Genomic DNA, 20,386 nt, shown 5'->3' on the forward strand with positions numbered 1-20,386 from the left:
TTTTAGAAGCAATTTCTACTATAGTACAAACAATATAAGAGATTAACCAAAGAACTTATATGCATATATGCATAACCCAGGGACAGATAATAGCGCACTGAGATGAAGGCTTGGGGACTGAGTGGGAGCAGGTTGGAAGGGGTCAATGGGGGAAAAAGTGGAAATCAGTAATACTTTCAACAAAAAAGATAAATTTAAAAATGAGACATGCATTTGAAATACTAAAGGGAAAAAAGAAAAGAAAACTCGATAAATATGACAGAAAATACCACTCGACCAAGAGCAGCAACCTCGCTCTGACACTGGCCCTTTACTGCTATTTTCAATAGAACTTCAAACTCAGTTGGCTTATGCTCTGTCTTTAAGTTATTAATCATGATGAGTTACTAAGTAATTTGTCATTGCATGAAGGTCTCTTGCTTTTCAAACTCTCCTACCAGTTATCTCACATGCCCAGACCATTGCACCAGAGCAACATTACGGAATAGCTTCACTTGTGCTGCCAATATTGATGACTGAAGATTGAAGAGGCCTTGAGTGACAAAGGTCTTGTAAGACTTTTAATTTAAGCAAATGACTCAGCATAACACAGAAGATGAAAGCCTTGTTACAGAATAGAGTTACTGTTAAAGATTCAAGCCGTTTGTTTCAGATAGTTTTAAGGTTGCCATAACAGAATTAAAGGGGTTGAAGAGTAGGATGCAAGGAAGCAAAAAACAGTAAGGTGTACTTAAAATTATGACTGGGAAAATACATTGAATATGGTTACTATGCATGGAACAGACTTGAAGGCAATAAACCACATTTACCATTTTTAATTCTCAAATTATTACATTTGCACAATAAGTTGCAAAGATACTAAAATAGATCCTATGTATTCTACATCGAGTTTCTTGCAATGATAACATGTTGCATAATTGTAGTATATTATCAAAACTAAGATTTTAACATTAGTTTAATGTGTGTGTATGATTCTGTATCATTTTGTCACATATCTAAATTTGGATAATCACCACTGAAATAAAAATGTCAAGCTACTCCATTACCACAAAAATCCCCCTCATGTTATTCTTCTATGATCACAGTCACACACGATTTTCCACCATCACGAACTTTAGGCAAACGTTGATCTTATTTTTATCTCTTAAATTCTGTAATTTCATGAATTTTGTAGAAATAGAGATTGACTTTTTCACTTAATATACTTCTCTGGAGAGTCATCCAGATGTTATGTACATTAATAGTTCCTTTTTATTGCTTAATACAATTTCACATTATGGACATACTACCAGTAGTCTAGCAATGTGCTGATTGAAGAACATTCGAGTTGTTTCCATTTTCTGAAAAACTATTTTGGCTATTATGAATAAATCTACTATAATCATTCAGGCACGGATTTTACTGAGAATATAAGCTTTACTTTCTCTGGGCTAAATGTCTAAGGAATGTAAGTGCTGGGCCAAATGGAAGTTACATGTCTTTTGTTTTTTGTTTTTTCTTAACTGACAAGCTCCAGAGTGGCTGTACAATTTTACAATATGAGGTGTAATGTATCAGTGATCCAATTCACATGCTTGCCAGAATTTGGTGCTGTCACTATTTATTTATTTTAATTTTAGCTATTCCGATAGGTGTGTGGTGATATTTCACTGTGTTGAATTTGCATTTCCCTTATGGTTAATAATGCTGAACATCTTGTCATGTGCTTATTTGCAGTCTTCATATACTATTTTGTGAAATGTCTCTTCATGTTTTCTGACCATTTTCTAATTAGATTTTTATTTTACTGCTGAGTTTTGAGAATTCCATATATATTCTAGATCCTAGCCTTTTATTTGACTTGTGCTTGTGGTTTGCAAATATTGCTTTCCTGCTGATAGCTTGAGTTTTTATCTTCTTAACAGATTTTTTTAGAGAACACGTTTATAATTTTGATGAAGTAAAGTTTATTGATTTTTCTTTTTATGGATTGCACTTTTAATATCAAAATTCACTAACATGTTGTTCTCAGTACCTGAAGTCCCAAGCCAGTCTTCCTTCTTTTTTCTACCTTTCAGAATCATTTAATATCTGTTTATATATAGTGGACAAGGTTTTGTGTTGTGCTTCGTTAGCAGGAGGAATAAGAAAAATACGTCTGCTACATCATCCAAGAAGCAGACACCAGACTATACCAAGCTTTTAAAACAATTTCTCATTATCCACATGGTCTTGGGAAAAGAAAAAAGAAAAAGAAGAAGAAGAAGCCTGCAATACTTCAGTAACCAGTAAAGCCACTTTCATAGGAGGCAGGCTAAGAACTTGTCCATTCTCTCTTATGTCTAACTCAGTTGTGTCCATAGAAGATCATACATGCTCAGGTGGCCAACCCAAGGACTACTAGAGCTGTGAAGGAGGTAGCCCTCCTAAAACGGTTATCTCTCTTTCCTTCCTTCTTTCTCTCTCTCTCCCCCTCCCTCCTCCCTCCCCCTACCTCCCTCCTCCCTTCCTCCCTTCCTTCTTTTCTTCCTTCCCTCCTTCCCTTCATTCTTTCACCAGCTTTATTGAGACATAATTGACATATTACAATGTCCTTTATCTCTCATAATTATCATTTTGTTTTGTGGGGTTTTTTTGTTATTGTTATGGTGAGAAGATTGAAGCTGTAATCTCATGGAAGTCTTCAATACAATACAGTATTGTTAACTATAATCCCCACGCTGTCATTAGATCCTCGGAACTTATTCATCTTCTAACTGAAAACTTGTAACTTTACCAATATCTGCCAATTTTCCCCACCCTTCAACCCCTGTGGCGATCATTCTACTCTGTTTCTATATGATCGATTTTTTTTTTTTAACATATAAAGGAGAACACTGTAGTGTTTGTCTTTCCATCAGACTTATTTCCCTTATTAAAATACCCTCAATGCCATTCAAGCCACAAGTAAAATGATTTGCTTTTATTTTTTATTATTATTTTTTAAATTTATCTTTACTGTTGAAAGTATTACAGATGTCCCCTTCCCCCCCCCCCAATGATGCCTTCCACCCTGCACCCACTCCACCTCCAGGCCTTCCCCATAACAATGTCTGTGTCCACAGGTTATGCTTATAAACATATAAATTCTTTGATTAATCTCTCCCCCCACTCCTCCATGCCCTCCTTCCCTCTGAGATCTCTCACTGTTTTTATTTAAATGACTGAATATATTCCATTTGTGTGTGTGTGTGTGTGTGTGTTTATCATATTCTCTTGATCCCTCCATCTGCTATTAGACACTTAGGTTGTTTTCATGTCTTGGCTATTGTGAATAAAACTAAAATGAACATGGGAGTGCAGATGTTCTTTTGAGAGAGTGATTTCACCTTCAGATATATACTCACATGTAAGATAAATCTTATGGCAGTTCTATTTTTTAACTTTTGGAGAAACCTCCATACTGTTTTCCATAGTGGCTATACCAGTGTATATTCCTACCAAAAAAACTCAACGGTTCCCTTTTCCCCACACCCATGCCAACATATTTTTAAAATCTTTTTGACAATAGCCATTCTAACACGTATGAAGTGATATCTCATAGTGGTTTTGATTTGAATTTATCTGATGGTTAGTGATGTTGATCACCTTTCACATATACCTGTTCACCATAGCTATCTTTTCTTGGGGGAAAAATCTAAATCATTGCAAAGGCCCATGTCAAGAACTTTCTTCCTATGTGTTCTAAGAGTTTTATGGTTTTAGTTCTTACATTTAAGTCCTTAATCCATTTCTACTTGATTTTTGTAAGTGGTGTCAGACAGGAATTTAATTCTTTTGCATGTGGAAATCCAGTTTTTTCAATCCCCCCTTTTTTTAAGAGACTGTCTTTTCCCAGTTGATTGAATTCTTGGCTCCTTTGTCAAATACTAGTTGACTGTATATATACTTAAGCTCACTTCTGGGTTTTTGATTCTGTTCCATTGGTATGTAAGTCTGTTCTTATGCCACATGTAGTGGTGGGGGCCAGTGCAAGCAGCAAGGGCAGGGGACCACTGTGAGCACACTGGAAGCCATGAGGACTCTAGTGTCAGTGTGCTCTGCCTTGGCTGCTGGGTCTCTCCAGGGGCATATATCAATGGAGACTGGTGATGGCAGCTGCAGAAGAGCCTCACAGGTGCACCTCTGGGAGGGCAAGTGCAGGTCAGTGCAATGGTGCTGGCCAGTGACAGACGACAAGGTAAAAGCTTTTGAAATCTGCAGGGTTTTCAAAGCTACTGTGCTGGCTCTTGATTTCTTCAGAGTCCAAAGTTGCTGGGGTTGTCTTCAGAGCACATTATTAGAGACACTGTCACTTCCACTATAAGGCTGAAATTGGTAGCCCTACCTTCTTTCTTGTCCTGGCCATCTCTATGCCTCTCTGTTTCCCAGTTCTCTGTATGAAGAAAAACCAAAGCAAATCCTTCATGAGCTACCCTGAAAAGGTGGGGAAGCTGGTCACTCATCCAGCTCTTCCTTTTCAAGCAAGGGCAGCTCTTTCTACCTGGGGAGTTCCCTCTTTGCACTGAAAAGTGCTGGCCTGGGGAATGGGATCATACAGACAACATTAGGCTATTCTTTCTTTTCTTTTTATGTAGTTATTCTTGAGTTTTATTCCACTGTGTTGCTGAAGCTTCTTCAGTGAACTCCAGAACACTCTCAGAGCTGTTTTTGTTCCTGGATAGATGTCTAGTTGTTGATCTTTGAAAGAGAGTTGAGGCCAATGTCTCTTATTTTTCTCTTCTATTCACCTCTAATAATAAAAATTCTACTCCCATTTACCATGTCTCAGATGTGATATGTTCCATTTGGGGGCTGAAGTTGTTAAGAAATGAACCTACCTGCCCCATGCTTACTTACTCCTTAAAAGTGACTTTTGAAGAAATGTGTTGATGATGGAGATAATACTTGGAAGGAACTTGACTTTCTGAAGTGCCTCCTAGAAGGCTGCTACTGAAAGCCCATTTTGGATTGCTCAATGAGTAAGGAAAAAAAAATTCTCCTGGTGTTAACCTGTTAGAGCAATTGCTATTATTCTATTATAGAACCTACAGAAACTATTACAGTTAGTAGCCACATAATGACTCAGTTCTCAGGTTTCCGTGATGAATTTCAACTTCTAAATAGATAGACACTATTAAGCATAGTTAGAAAGCATATTTAGTTTCCACAATGTCTGAAATATTCTCTTTCCATTACCTTAGGTTCTCTTACGTCATCTCTTCTACTTCTTTTATAAAGTTAAGTAGACTTTCTTCCCACAAGTACACAACAGAGTACTGTAGGTACCAACAGATTCAATGCATTTTTATTGGCCAAATGAGGTAGGATGTTAAGTTCATTTGCATGAACAGTACATAAGCACAACAACAACAAAAACACCCACAAACAAATTACTATTATTTTCTCTCGAAATGTATACACCATACCATGAAACTGCAGTGAGGCAAGACCTCAAGGGCCGGGTTCTGTGGAGGGTTATCCTGTCTATTACAAGAAGAACAGAAGAATAGACCCAGAAGTTGAAAAAGTTTCTTTCTTTCAAAGTCGTTAAATATGTATGAAAAACGAGGTGCTTGTTTTGATATACTGGAATAATAGTGTTAATATTTAAATGGTTCCTCTTTTATTGTTAAAGTAACACTTCATTAATATGTGAAATATAACATCTTTGGTCATATTGTTTAAGTCTGTTTGGCTGCAGGCTTAGTGTGACAGTCTTGCATCGATTTACATTGTGAAGACTATTTTTTGCTGCTGAAGGGGAGTAAAACTTCATGTTTAAACATAGGTATTTTACAAAGCATAAGAGAACATAAATAGAATCCAGAGATTTCAAATGACTATTAGACATAAAATATGTTACTGTGTTTAAAGGTTCTTTTCTTTGACTAAGCAATGCTTACTAGCTTCTTTTTTCTTTGGTATTTGGCTACATATATTTTTTTAATGAAATTTTTTGGAATGACATTAGTTAATAGGATTACATAGGTTTCAAATTTATAATCCTATGATACATCATCTGTATATTGTGCACGTGCTCATCACTCAAAATCAAATCTTCTTCCATCACCATATATTTGACCCCTTTACTCTTTACAAGCCCAACCCCTTTCCCTCTCATAACTACCATACTGTAGTCTGTGTCCATGAGTTTTTTGTTGGTTTGTTTTTCTTGTTTGTTCATGTGTTTCTTTATGTTTTAAATCCCACATATGAGTGAAATCATATAGTCCTTAACTTTTTTTGTCTAACTTATGTTGCTTAGCATGATGTCCTCCAGGTCCATCCATGTTGTCGCAAATGGCAGTATTTCCTCTTTTCTTATGGCTGAGTAGTATTCCATTGTAAATTTGAACCACATTTTACAATCATCTATTGAAACAACCACATCGCTTGTTTCCATGTCTTGGCCACCATGAATAATCCTGCAATGAACATAAGAGTGCATATATCTTTGTGAATAAATGTTTCCAAAATTTTGGAGTAAATACCCAGAAGACTGATTTCTGAGTGATATAGCAATTCTATTCTGAATTTTTTGAGGAGTCTCCACATTATTCTCCATAGTGGCTGTACTAGCCTATATTTCCACGAGCAATGAATGAGGGTTGCTTTTGCTCCACAACCTCTCCAACACATGTAATTACTTGTCTTGTTGAGCACTGCTATTCTAACAGGTTTGAGGTGGTATCTCATTGTAGTTTTAATTTGTATTCCCCTAATAGCTAGTGATGTTGAGCACCTTTTTGTTGGCCATTTGTATGTTTTCTTTTTTTAAAATATATTTTTATTGATTTCAGAGAGAGGAAGGGAGAGAAAAAGAGAAAGAAATAGAAACATCAGTGATGAGTCATTGATCATCTGCCTCCTGCACAGCTCCTACTGGAGATTGAGCCTGAAACCTGGGCATGTGCCCTGACCGGGAATCGAACCTTGATCTCCTGGATCATATGTCAATGCTCAATCGCTGATCCACTCCGGCTGGGCTGTATGTTTTCTTGAAAGAAGTGTCTGTTCAATTCTTCTGCCAATTTTTCAATTGGATTGTTCGCTTTTTTGCTGTTGAGTTGTATGAGTTCTTTATATATTTTGGATATTAACTCCTTGTCATAACTATTGTTTGAAAATACCTTCTCCCATTTGGTTCATTGCCTTTTTGTTTTGTTGGTAGTTTATTTTTCTGTTCAGAAACTTTTTAGCTTGATGTGGTCCCATTTATTTATTTTTGTCTTTATTTCCCTTGCCTTTGGGTTCAAATTCATAAAATCTTCTCTAAGAGCAATATCCATAAGTTTAAGAACTATATTTTCTTCTATGTAATTTATTGTTTCAAGTCTTATATTTAAGTTTTTAATCTATTTTGAGTTAACTTTTGTATATGGGGACAAACAGTAGTCCAGTTTAATTATTTTGCATCTGGCTTTCCAATTTTCCCATACCATTTATTGAAGATATTTTCTTTTCTCCATTGTATGATTTTTAGCTCTTTTAATCAAAAATTATTTGCCCACATACATGTGGGTTTATTTCTGAGCTTTATTAGTTTCTTCTTAATAGAGATCACCCATAAACTGAAGGAAATTTAAAATTAATGTAATCAAAAGCTTTGAGGATTTTAATATTTAACAATTTGTTATAAAAAAGTAAAATATGACAATGTATATTACTCATATGCCTTTTTAAACCCTTTTTATGAGTAAAACATTTATATTTAACTTATTTATGAAAAATTTCAAATATATACAAATATATTTCAAATATATTTCAAATATATTTCAAATATATTTCAAATATATTTCAAATATATTTCAAATATAGTATAACTAATTCCCAATTATCAATTCATGGCCAATATTGTTTAATTTATTTGCCTACCCATTTATTTTCCCCTTGAATTCATATGAAGTAAATTCCAGATGTGATAAAGCATTCTTCCCTCCCCCCCCCCCCCATTGATTTTCGATAGAGTGGAAGCGAGAGAGAGGAAGAGAGAGGGAGAGAGAGAGAAACATCAATGTGAGAGAGACACATCAATTGGTTGCTTCCCCTCACTCTCCCTGACTGGGATCAGGATCAAACCTGCAACCCTGGTATATGCTCCTGATAATTGAACCTATGACTCTTTGGTGTGAAAGATGATCCTCTAACTACTGAGGCACACTGGCCAGGGCACAAAGCATTCTTAAATCAACAGCTTGGGCAGAGTTAGAATTATGGTGGATGACAAAAAAAAAAAAAAAAGATATATATCTGTGTGTGTGTGTCTATATATCTATATATATATCTATATATATCTATATATCTATATATATATATATAGATATAGATAGATATATATAACACAATAATATCCAGTTTAAACCTATGTACTAGTTTTTGTTTTGTTTTGTTCCTTAAAATTTTCAAATACTTGGGAATAATGATGACCTTGTCAATCTAATATAACTTACTATCATTATTAAGTTTACCTCAGCAACTTACTAATATCGTTAATTGAGAAATGCATTGCAAGACAATTCCTGCCATCCTGAAGTTTACATTACAAAAAGATAGGTAGACATGGATGAGAAAACAGCAGTGGCAATAAGCCATATATTAAAAACACACTGTGACTTTTTAAAAAATACCAAGACAAGAGGAATGGAATAAAAAAAAACTCCAACTCCTTATTTATTATCAAGCCTTCTTACCCATCTGTGTGTAGATATGCTAAGAGTTACTGGCTCCAGATGTAGAAGTAAATGCCTATGCCTATTTTTGGAGGTACTACTCATAGATATATTTAATGTATTTCTAAAATGAATTATGCAGTTTCTGGATGTATTTTGTAATTGTGAGCTATTCTTGATGTTTTGATGTTGACACTTCTAAACTGATTACCTGGATGTGTGTTAAAGTAAGAAATATGTACAAATATTACAGAATGACTATACGGTACATTAATGATGGTTTCATATTCTTGGACAATGCTCACACTGAAAAATGAAGTCTGTGACCCCCTCCCTTAAAATCTATGAGGGCTCTGCAACTAATTAACCAAAAAGTACAAATAAGTGACAGTGCCTGTTTCAAGAAAGATACTTTATAGAACTGGCAGTTCTATTTCTTGTCTCTTGAATACTCATTCTTGGAACTGAGTTACTATCTTGTGAGGAAGCTCAGCTTCCCTACCTGAAGGGTCCCATGTGAAGGGAAACTCAGGTCCTGTTGCTAACTGCAGATATACTTTCAGCTAACTGCCTGTGTCAGTGTACTTACAATGTGAACAAATCTTCTTAGAATTTCCTCTAGCTCAAGTAGAGATGCTGCATCTAAAACTGATTAAAGCAGAGATGAAGGGTCTTAAATTGCAAATTCAGGTGCAAAGTGATTGATTACTGTTGTTTTAACCCACTAGATTTTGTTTGTTATGAAGCATTAGATAATCCTAGAAGAATAAATCTCAACATAAGTTACTTGAGGTGATGAGGAAAGGCTATTTCTGATGTTTACTCTCTGTTCAGTAACAATTGCCCTTACCATTAAAACGTCAAGGAATATTCTGTGTCCTCAATGCCTTCACTAAAACTATATCCTACTCAACTTTCTTTAATTTTTTTTCTTGCATGTCCTATATTTCTCTTGACTTAGTATTTTAAAAATTCATAGTGTGTGTTTGATATATTTTAACCTTATATAATCTGGTGTCTAGCTTCCTTATACATGGGATATAAAATCTTAGAAAATAAGAACAACGTTTTTCATCCCTTGGCAATCATACTTGTCACATAATCAATGCTTATTTTTGATTGAATGAATGATTTAAACACTGCCTAGCTTAAAGTTCTCATTCAGTGAGTCTAAATTTTTTTCTACCAAAATATTGCTCACCATAGTAACTTTATAAATTGTAATATATCTTTTTCCAAATACAATTATTTGAAGTAGGTTATAATAAAAATGATACATTCTTTACAACAGTGATATATGTTGAAATAAAAATCAGTAGGGTACTTGTAAGTTGAAGCTTTTTACCTGAAGAAAGTACTGCATGTCAGTCTTATGATCCAGTGTTTTCTAAGGGAAACAGCACATGCAGGGATGTTGAGGGGAGAAATGAACTTCTAGTTTTTATTTTTGTAGTTATTTTCACTTAACTACATATAGCTGGGAGCTAATAGCCTAAAATAAGAAATAGTATATCAAGCAAGGTCCAGTCAGGAGATCAGAGACAACATCATTATTTTAACAAAGAGGATTTTAATATAAGGAATTGTTAATCAAGTATTAGAGAAATGAAAGACAAAAAGGGGACATTAAGGTAATAACTGTATGTAGCTACCACCACTAGGATGAGAAAAGGTTGGAATTATTAAACCCAGCTGGGGTGGCTCAGTGGTTGAGAGTAGACCCATGAACCAAGAGGTCACTGGTTCTACTCCCAGTTAGGGCACATGCCCAAGTGCAGGCTTGATCTCTAGTAGGAGGCATGCAGAAAGCAGCTGAGTGATGTTTCTATCTATCCTTCTCCCTATCCTTCTATCTAAAATCAATAAAAACATATTTTTAAAAGCCAGCCGATATGGGTTATTAATAAAACCATTCTACAGTTTTGGTCCCTGTATATTGTCAGTCACCAGCGTCTCTGTTTTACATTTTCTGTTATTTAATGCTCCTCTTTCAGAAGACGGATTCTCATACATGAAGGATATTGAATGTTTTCCCATAAGTAAAAGAAGAAATGTGAATTACAGATATAATGAGTAAATATGCAATTACTCTATCTGGGTTTTTCAGGATTCAATAAGCCTGGGCTAAATTAATAATACATTTGATGCAGATACAGACAGAAATATGGTTATTTGTACATATAGGCCTATTTGCAATGCTTTGCAATTACAGGTGGAGAAACAAAGTACAGAGAAGACAAAAGCAAAGGGTGAAATAATAAATAAAAACAAGGGTGAAGTAGCAATAAGAAACAGACAAGAGAATGAAGAACAACACCAAAGAAGTGATATTGACAGATTAGTTGAATGGAAACCAAGAAAACCAGTGTAGAACTAATCTTTTGTAATCTAAGTGCAAAGCATATTCCTAGCCTAATGGAAATACATGCTGAGAAGTGAGAAGGTCAGAACAGAAAGCATAATCACTGTAACTTTTTAAGAATACGTTACTTTACTTCTGCTTCTCTGTTCCCAGAGGCTCAATAAACTATTTAATTATTATTATTTTAGTGTTTTTTTTTTTTTAATTTAGTTTTATTTGTTTATCTTTATTGGTGAAAGTATTACAGACGCCTTCCTTTTTCCCCCCATTTCCCTCTTCCACCCGGCCCTCCCACCGCCCCCAGGCCTTCACCACACTATTGTCTGAGTCCGTGGGTTATGCATACATGCATATAAATTCTTTGGTTAATCTCTCCCCACCCACCCACCCAACCCCACTTTCAATAAACAGTTTTTGTACTTAGTGGGCTGTAGCTTTGTATTTCTTCAGTTTTGACATCTGTAAGAATGGATAGATCTTCAGTATTTTTGCTTCATAGCAAAACATTACAGGTTTAGTAGAATTTGTTTACTACTTATAGAATTTAATTCCAAGTAAGAGATACAGTACATTCACAAATTCATTAAATATTAAGATATTAATAAGAATGAAAAAATAAAGAACTGATATGGTATAAGTTTTACCCATCTGTGGATAAAAGGAAAACCTATTTTTTTATTCATTATCCATCTATCATCTATCATCTATTTATCATCTGTCTATTGTCTATTATCTGCCCTACTTCATATATCTTTATGTTTATGTATGTTAAATTTATACACTATAACTTTTTGCATAGTTTAAAGAATGTTTCTGTAAATATAACTCACTGCCACATATCCAGGTGATAATGCTTATATATTTTAACTACATTTCCATAAGGAGTTGACCCTGTGATACAGCATGGCCCTTGGCCCTTTCTTCATTCCTGTCTGGACAGTAATTCAAGGGATGAGAATTTTGACTTGCAATTAGTGCTAGGGCAACTAGGTTTAATTTAGCACTTAATGTGCTTTATAATATACTTAATCAGCAATAATTGTGTTTGCCTCTGTGTTTTAACCACCACCCATAAGTTTATGTTATCACTAGATAACATTTTTGTTATTTTTAATAATATTTTCCTTACCTTAAGATCTTTTTTTTTTTAATATATCTTTATTGATTTCAGAGAGAGGAAAGGAGAGAGAGAGAGAGAAACATCAATGATGAGAGAGTCATTGATCGAGCCCACAACCCGGGCATGTGCCCTGACTGGGAATCGAACCCCGATCGCCTGGATCGTAAGTCGAAGCTCAACCTCTGAGCCACACCCGGCCGGGCAAGACCTTTTTTTTTTTTTACTCTAATTTTCCTGTATAAAAATATTGAAAGAAGAGTAAGCCTGCCTCCCACTTAGTTTTTCTTCCTGGACCATTATATTTTGAAGGCTGATGCCGTCCCAAATATGTAAAATAAGCAAAATCTCTCCACTACATACTATGATTTTAGTCTATAAAGTACTCAAAGTACTATTTCTGTTCTTTTCCATTTGGATACTCAGTTTCATGGTACTTTGGACAAGAGTGTAATTAATATTTCAGAAGTGTGTTCTTTTACAGCTTCAATATTTATCATCTAAAATACAAGAACTTGTCCCCAGGTGGATGGCTCAGTTGGTTAAAGTATCCTCCTTCTGTACACCAAATAATTAAATAAACAAATAAATAAGTAAATATATATGTATATATATATATATATATATATATATATATATATATAGAGAGAGAGAGAGAGAGAGAGAGAGAGAGAGAGAAAGAGAGGGAGTTTGATTTCTGGTCAGGGCATGTATAAGAGGCAACCCATTGATGTTTCTCTCTCTCATATCTATGTTTCTCCCCCCTCTTTCTCTTTCTCTCTCTCCCTTCCTCTCTCTCTAAAATCAATAAAAAACATATCCTCAGGTGTAGATTAAAAAAATATAAGGACTTGACTTCATATTTATGATTTTAATTTAGAAGTCTTCATTCAGTTAAACAATAAAACAAAATCTATAAATTTGAATAATTTGTCCTTCTTAGTTTGTTATTTGTAAAAAAAAAAAAAAAATGCATAGGTCAAGGTACATATATAATGCCCAGGTAGCTCCAATGTTTACCTTAATTGCATATAAAATATTAAGCTATTTCAGAAATATAAAACTTCAAAATATTAACTACTCCAATGAGTAAAATGAAGTGTGAACAAGTTCCCACTATCATGTTTATTTGTTTAATAGAAACACAAAATATTTAAAATTATAAAAGGTAAAAGACAAAAAAGAGGGGCAATGGAGAGGGAAAAAAAGAACAAAGGAAATAAAGAAATAAAGGAATGAAGACAGAATTAAAGAGATGAGAGAGGAGAAAGGAGACAGAATTGGAAGGAAAAGTGAGAGCAAGAGCAAGCAGGTGAAAAGTATGTGAAAAGTATTGTTATATGATGTCTGAGATTCCATCTGCTTCACTATTGAATAGAGACTCTGCAGAGTCAGAAAATCCACTAGTTAAGGGTTGATATGTAGATATATTTAACAACTGAATTTTCTAATGATCTTAATAAGGGTATAATTTCTTGGGCATGAAGTCATTCTGGTATTTGAATGAGAGCTTTACGTAAGTATTTCTATTTTCTTCAGATTCTGAAAATTTCACAAAAGCCTAGATTTTGCCCCTTTTAATATACTTAACACATTGTGAATTAATGCACCATTTTCTCATTAAAATCAGCCTTGCATAAAATGATCTCTAGCTAAATAGGAGCAAGAGTAAAGGTGTGAACTACTTCAGGGAAGTGCTAACTTCAGAACCGAGATGAGAACATTTAAATGCTAAATTTTTTCAGCAGCAGCAGCAAACAGATGTTTCTGCAAAATATCTTTTTTTTCTTCATATTTTCCAAACTGCCTTTTCTATGTACACTCACTTCTTCATTCTTCACACTTGGACTTTCCTGCCACTTTACTGATTTCCAGTGCCCATTCATCCTTGAAATATTCCAGCTTTACTTCTCAGGCTCTCTCTGCAGTAATTGCAATGGAAGATGGGTATGTGATTCTACTCTAAGAAATAGATTCAGTATTAGTGACATATACCAGGCCGCTGCTGCTGCAGACTGAAGGCATTGTTTTAATCACAGTAACCCAGGCACCAAACAATACATCTCACAGTTGCCTGAACAACTACTCAATTCTATTCTGAGAGAAGGGAAAATGATTAACCCTTTGGCTCAAAACATAATTTGTGTTAATTTTTAAAATTGCTGTGCATAATATAGGTTTCTGCTTGAACAGGCATATTGTATTGATGATGCCAGTCAAATGGCCATTCGATGTTATTGAATTTGGATGGCTCGCTAAGGCAGACACCTGCCCCGCGATTGTAAGTTCCAATTACATTTGTGATGGCACAGAAATTAACTTTCAAAAAGAGGATACACACATATTGCAAAGACAACTTGTATAGCTCTAATGTCATCATTAGCAAATTTTGTTTTCCAGAGGACATATCAATTATAGTAATGTGTCTTTTAAAATGTGAACAAAATAAAACTGCTCTCCCCATACAGAAGTCCATAACCAATATGGGCAGCATGCTAACTTTAGATTAAGTTTCCTACTGTCTAAAGCAACACATCATCCCCACAAGCATCAACCAATGGTGGATTTATGGAGTTAAGAGATTTAAGGAAGACATGTCTTCACAGTGAATTATGGCATGACCTTGTACAAATTTCTATTTTTTTCTGAGCTTACTTTTGTTAGTAATAAAATAAAATAAAAAGACAATAGTGTGATGAAAGTCTGGGGAGGGGATGGGAGCAAGGTGGAAGGGGACAATGGTGGGGGAAAGGGGGACATCTGTAATATTTTCAACAATAAAGATAAATTAAAAAATAGGTTGAGTATATCATTGTAAAGTTCTCATACACTTCCAATATTCTCTGACTGAAATGGCCATGGGATTTTAAATCTAAAGCAAAACCTTATAGAAAAGTAAAGAAATCTAGAGAGTCTATTTTAATGAGTCTTTAAAAGAATATATAACCCTTTGTGGGCAATTAGAATCACAAGTTTTCTCTATGTTGTGACTTGACGTAGCCTTAAAACAAGTCTTTAAAACTTAACTCCAGCCAAATGTTAAGTAATTTGCTGATGTCAAATCATGGATTATCACCTTGAAAATAAATAGATTTTAATTGTGCATATATATATAATTATATATATATAATTGTGCATATATATATGTGTGTATGTGTGTGTATATATATATGTGTGTGTGTGTGTGTGTGTGTGTGTGTGTGTGTGTGTGTATATATATATATATATCCTAAAAAAATATAGACATTGGCTTCCATTATTCATTCCAATGGGTTAAATCTGAACAGAAAGTAATATCAATTGAGCTATCAACTTTAAAGTGTGTTAATTACTTTGTACTTTAATGGATTTGCTCATCTGGATTCCCCTTAAAAAGAAAAAAATACTTTTAGGACACACCATACTTTATGTCAGTAACTAATGTAATAACTCAGATTTGTTTATAGCTCAAACCTGCAGAATAGGACATTAAGAAAGTACCCAGAGCTAGGCCCCTCCCTGCCATTGATGGAGGGAAGGAGATCAGAGAAGTCAAAAACTATAGCTGTTAACTCAGGTGTTTCATGGACTAACTAGATTACATTTCAAGGATTAATGTGATTATGGGACAATTTGAATTCTAATTATGAGATTTACAAATAACTGAATGAAAATGCTTTAGTTTGAAGGGGAAAAAGAAAAACAAGAGTGAAGCTCAATAACATCAAATATTAGAATGAGTAGAAATTACATGGAGTAAATTGCAATGAAATATTACCACAAATTGCTCAATATTAAGCCACACTGGCCAGGGCAGTATTAAATACTTTTAAGTCAAACCATTTTTTCCCCTGTGTATATACAGCATAGTGTTTGTACAAGTGTTAACAAAGCCCCAAATTTGAGTCCATCTGCCTACATGCACTGTCTGAAAGAAATGCTCAAACAGGAGTTTGCAGTGCAGGAAGTTCTGTTTGAGAATTAGCCAATCTGGAGTGCATGCAAGCTTGCACTCTAAAGACTCGACTCTTCAATGGCATGTAGCTTACAGGTTACATAGGACAAAATCATAAGACACCATGGGTTAAAGATTCAGGGTCATGCTGGGAGCTGATTGGTTGGAGGCGAAGTATGTGTAATGAATCATTTCTTCAGGTTTTGAGGACAGGTCTGATGTCTACTCTGGTGTTTCTGCCTGGTTTCATGGGAAAGTAGCCAGGGAGTCATTCCATTTAGGGCTCAGGAGCTGAAACCTAATTTAGGTCAAGATGTTATCTTTAGCCTTCCAGAGGTCCTGACCTTATAGCCCTTATTCAGTCATGTCTGAACTACTGTGTTCTGCTTCCTTGGGGGTTTCTGATTATTGGAAGAAAGGCTTGCTCTTTGAGGGGTGTAGAGAGAAAGAAATATGCTTTCTGGAGCTAGTATTCAGAGCTAAATTCGATCAAAGTAAAAATTCTGGGTTTCAGAGGTAATAGGTTTTTCATCCTTGGCTATTGTCAGAAAAATCTGTTGGCAAGGCTCTTGCCTAAAATGAGCTTGTACATTAGCATTTGGAAAAAGTATTCCACAAAATCTTAATTTCAAAGGATATTAATTTTTATCTCTAAAGGGGAAAATTTTTATCTTGTCAAGTAAGTATGATAAATGCCATTTGAGTAAAGTTAATCATGAAACTTCAATGCATGTCACCTCCCAATCTTTAATGTAGTAACACATTATCCAAAATCCCAGTAGGAAATGGTAAGTGCTTATTAAACAGAGATGCCCACAGAATCCTTTTTGTGAATAATCACATGGCATAATGTTTTATACAATATATTTTGAGAAATATAATCCATATAATACATTAACCAAGATCTTTCTTTCAGAATTTAATCTTGTTCAAACTATTAATAGCTCTTATTAAAGAATGATTGATAATTATGATTTAAGTATTAAATACTTTTTTAAAATGTTTAATTGATTCTAGAGAGAGAGGAAAAGAGAGAGAGAAAAAAAGAAACATCATTGTGAGAGCAAACCATTGATTGGTTGTCTCCTGCTAGCACCCGAACAGGGATGGAACTGCAGCCTGGGTATGTGCCCTGACTAGGAAGCGGACCTGAAACCTCTTGGTGGATGGCATGACACCCAACTAACTGAGCCACAGGCCAGGGCAGTATTAAATACTTTTAAGTCAAACCATTTTTCCCCCTAAATCATACCTCATAGATAAATACCTAGCTTACCCATAGGAAAGACTGATCGACTTCACATCTTTAGAAAGTTAAATTTAGTGCAATCTTTTCTGAGAAAGCAATGACAATATTATAAATATACATGACACTTTTTAAATAACTCAGTATGAATTATGCCAGTTAATTCTTACAACAAGCATATGAGAATGTGCTATTGTCATTTTACAAATGGCAAAACTGAGTATCAGATAATTGAAATAATTGTACAAGACCATAAATTTTAAAAAATGGTTGAGTCTAAATTCTAAAGTCTTTTTCAACTTTAGAATCTTTGTCATAAAATTCTCACTACTTTCCTATGGATATCAAATGTGTGGTGTTTCTTCAGCAAGCTTTCAAGCAAAGATTTTTAAAAAAATAGAATAGACAGCGAGTGATCTTAATAATTCAGCTACTTTCTCATATAAAAATACTGGGGTGGATAAATTATCTTTGGAATTTCATTCTGGCTTTATAATGGTAGAGATTAACTGAGAGATAATTTTCATACCATGAAGAAATTTGCACACTGTTATTAGATAAAAAGATCTTACAGTCACTTGTTATACAGACTTCTGTGAAAAACAGGATTGATTTTTATCAATCTGAAATTGCTCAGTGGGAATAGGCATTGTGCACACAGAAGAATAAACTAAATTACCTCTAAGCTTCTTTCATCTATGTGAATGTAAGAACCAAATTTTAACTACTTTTCCTGGGAAATATACATGTGAAGAACATTAAAAGAGAAGAAACTTGGTCTTTTCAGAAATTTAGCAATTTTCTTTAAGCTAGTAGCACTGCCAATTTGCTAAGAAACAAAGAATTTTAAGAAAATTAAGCTCTAGATTCAAGGCAATGAGAAAAGTCTTACATTGAGGCAGTATACTAAGAAACTAGAAAAATTCTTTGACAAGTAGAATGGGGAAACTGAGATACATAGCAGAACAAACTGACTGAGCAATTTATAGCCAGATAGAGAAGGTCACCTTCTTAGAGATGACATCAAGACCTCAGTTGTATTTCAGCTCTAGGCTCAGAAAAGCAGCAAAGCCAGATGGGCATGCTAAGATCCGCTGCAATGATCAATGATCCACTGCTCTGGCACTGACCAATCAGTACAGACCACAACTCTGAAAAGGCACACTTGAAAACTATTATTTTGCTGAATATTTTGCTGAAACCCTCCCTTGAGACTTCCCCCAAAATTCTAGCAAGAAAGCGATAAAACCCTCAAGACAAAGAGCCCAGCAAGCTCTCCTCCCAGGAGCAAGTCCTGCACCTTTCCCCTCTTCTTCCCCCACTGGTAAGCAATTCCTAAACTCTAAGGGTCCCCACAGAGATTGTCAATAGGGGAGCACTGAGCAGTGGTATCTCATGCTGGGCTAACCCCCTGAACCTGTCTTCAAGGCCCCCTTTTCTATAACTTGCCAGTGAGCTAAAGCAGCTCAGCCTCTGCTCATTTCTTTCCCATAACATTTCTAGGGAGCCTAAGCAGCCCTGCCTAGGTCTCTTCTATTGCTGCTTCTACGCTAAGCCCTTCTTGTTTCACTGTCCCCAGCTTCAATAAACATATCCCCAAAGTCACCTGCACTCCTTTTGTGAAATCTTTCCTGCATGAAGTCAAGAACCCATGCACTACCAGCTTTGCCCTATGCAGACCTGCTCAGCACCAGGCCCCCTGTCCAAGCTGATTTTGTATTTGGACTGAGTATTTTAATTTTTTTGCAATTGTCAACAGTTTATTAGGGGATAAACTAAATTAGTAGTTAGTAGAAAAAGAATGGTTTGTCTAAAACTTCCTGGTAAGACATGACTGATGCATTGAAACTCATGATATTATGAAGGGAAGCAGAATTTACTATCCCAAAATATGCCTTTTGGGATAGTGATTATTTTAAGCTGCTTATTTTTAAGAAACAAAAGTCTCAGAAATAAATTTTGACCCTTCCCCTTACCAGGCTACAGGAGTTCAGAAAGAAAAAAAAACTGCTTAAAAAATAGGAGTTATCACGTTGGCATCACAATATGAACTGTGGCAGACAGAGAGGAACCTGCAAAGTCTGTTTGTTGGATTTCCCTGTGTGCCCCATTGCTTCTAGGTGGCCCATAAAATATTTGTTTACCAAATATTTGCTACATTCCCTTTGAAATCCCAGATCCCTGATTTCCAATCCTTAGTCTAGAATGGCATGTTGATCTCACCTGCCCGATTAGTCCCAGGTCCTTTATTCTTAGGGAAACCTGTTGGATCTCAAAAAAAGTCTGACCACTTCACTAGAAATACATGATAATTTATTCAAGGATTTTAGAGTTTGCAAACCGTAAATACAGTTAAGCAAAAAACTCAGAAGTGTTCCAAAGAAGAGAACAGTTTAATCAGTGTCAGGTCAATGTATATGTGCATCCTTTAAAAGGCAATCGGGTAATCTGGATCCATAAATTGTTCAAGGGATAATTAGATTATCTGGAGGTCCAGATGCATATCTAGGCATTGACTCAGGACTGTAATGTGAAAAAAAAATTGAGCTCCCAGACTAGTTAGAATAAGAATGGGACCTTTTCTCATGTCTTACCCTCAGAATGTTAACAATTTTAGCAGCTTGGTGAAAGTAACCCCATTTTATATATTTCCTACCTTCAATTTTGATTCATAACATATGTAATAAATTTTATTATTTTCTCATGTTAATCTGTCTTGTGTTAATTTTAGTATTGGAACAGCCAGAAGAACTTAGGTAAAGAGAAAACTATTTTTTTCCTTCACAGTTGCTTTCTTTTACTGCTTTAGTTCATATAGATGTTCTGTGGGTATGTCATGTGGTTTCTGAACATTCCTGAATTAAAAGTACCTATCAAGAGTAAACCTCTAAAATAATCTTTCTGTTTTGTCTGTTGTCCTTTCCTTGATTAATCTATTTGCATCTCAGAAATAGAACAAACAAATTGAAAGAGTAAAAATAATTGGAAGAAAAAAATCCTATCACTTCTCGCTAATCTATGTATATGAAAAACATTTACTATTTCCATAATTCTTTCA

Source organism: Miniopterus natalensis, chromosome 2 (assembly GCF_054644295.1).
Source record: "Miniopterus natalensis isolate mMinNat1 chromosome 2, mMinNat1.hap1, whole genome shotgun sequence".
Taxonomy (NCBI): domain Eukaryota; kingdom Metazoa; phylum Chordata; class Mammalia; order Chiroptera; family Miniopteridae; genus Miniopterus; species Miniopterus natalensis.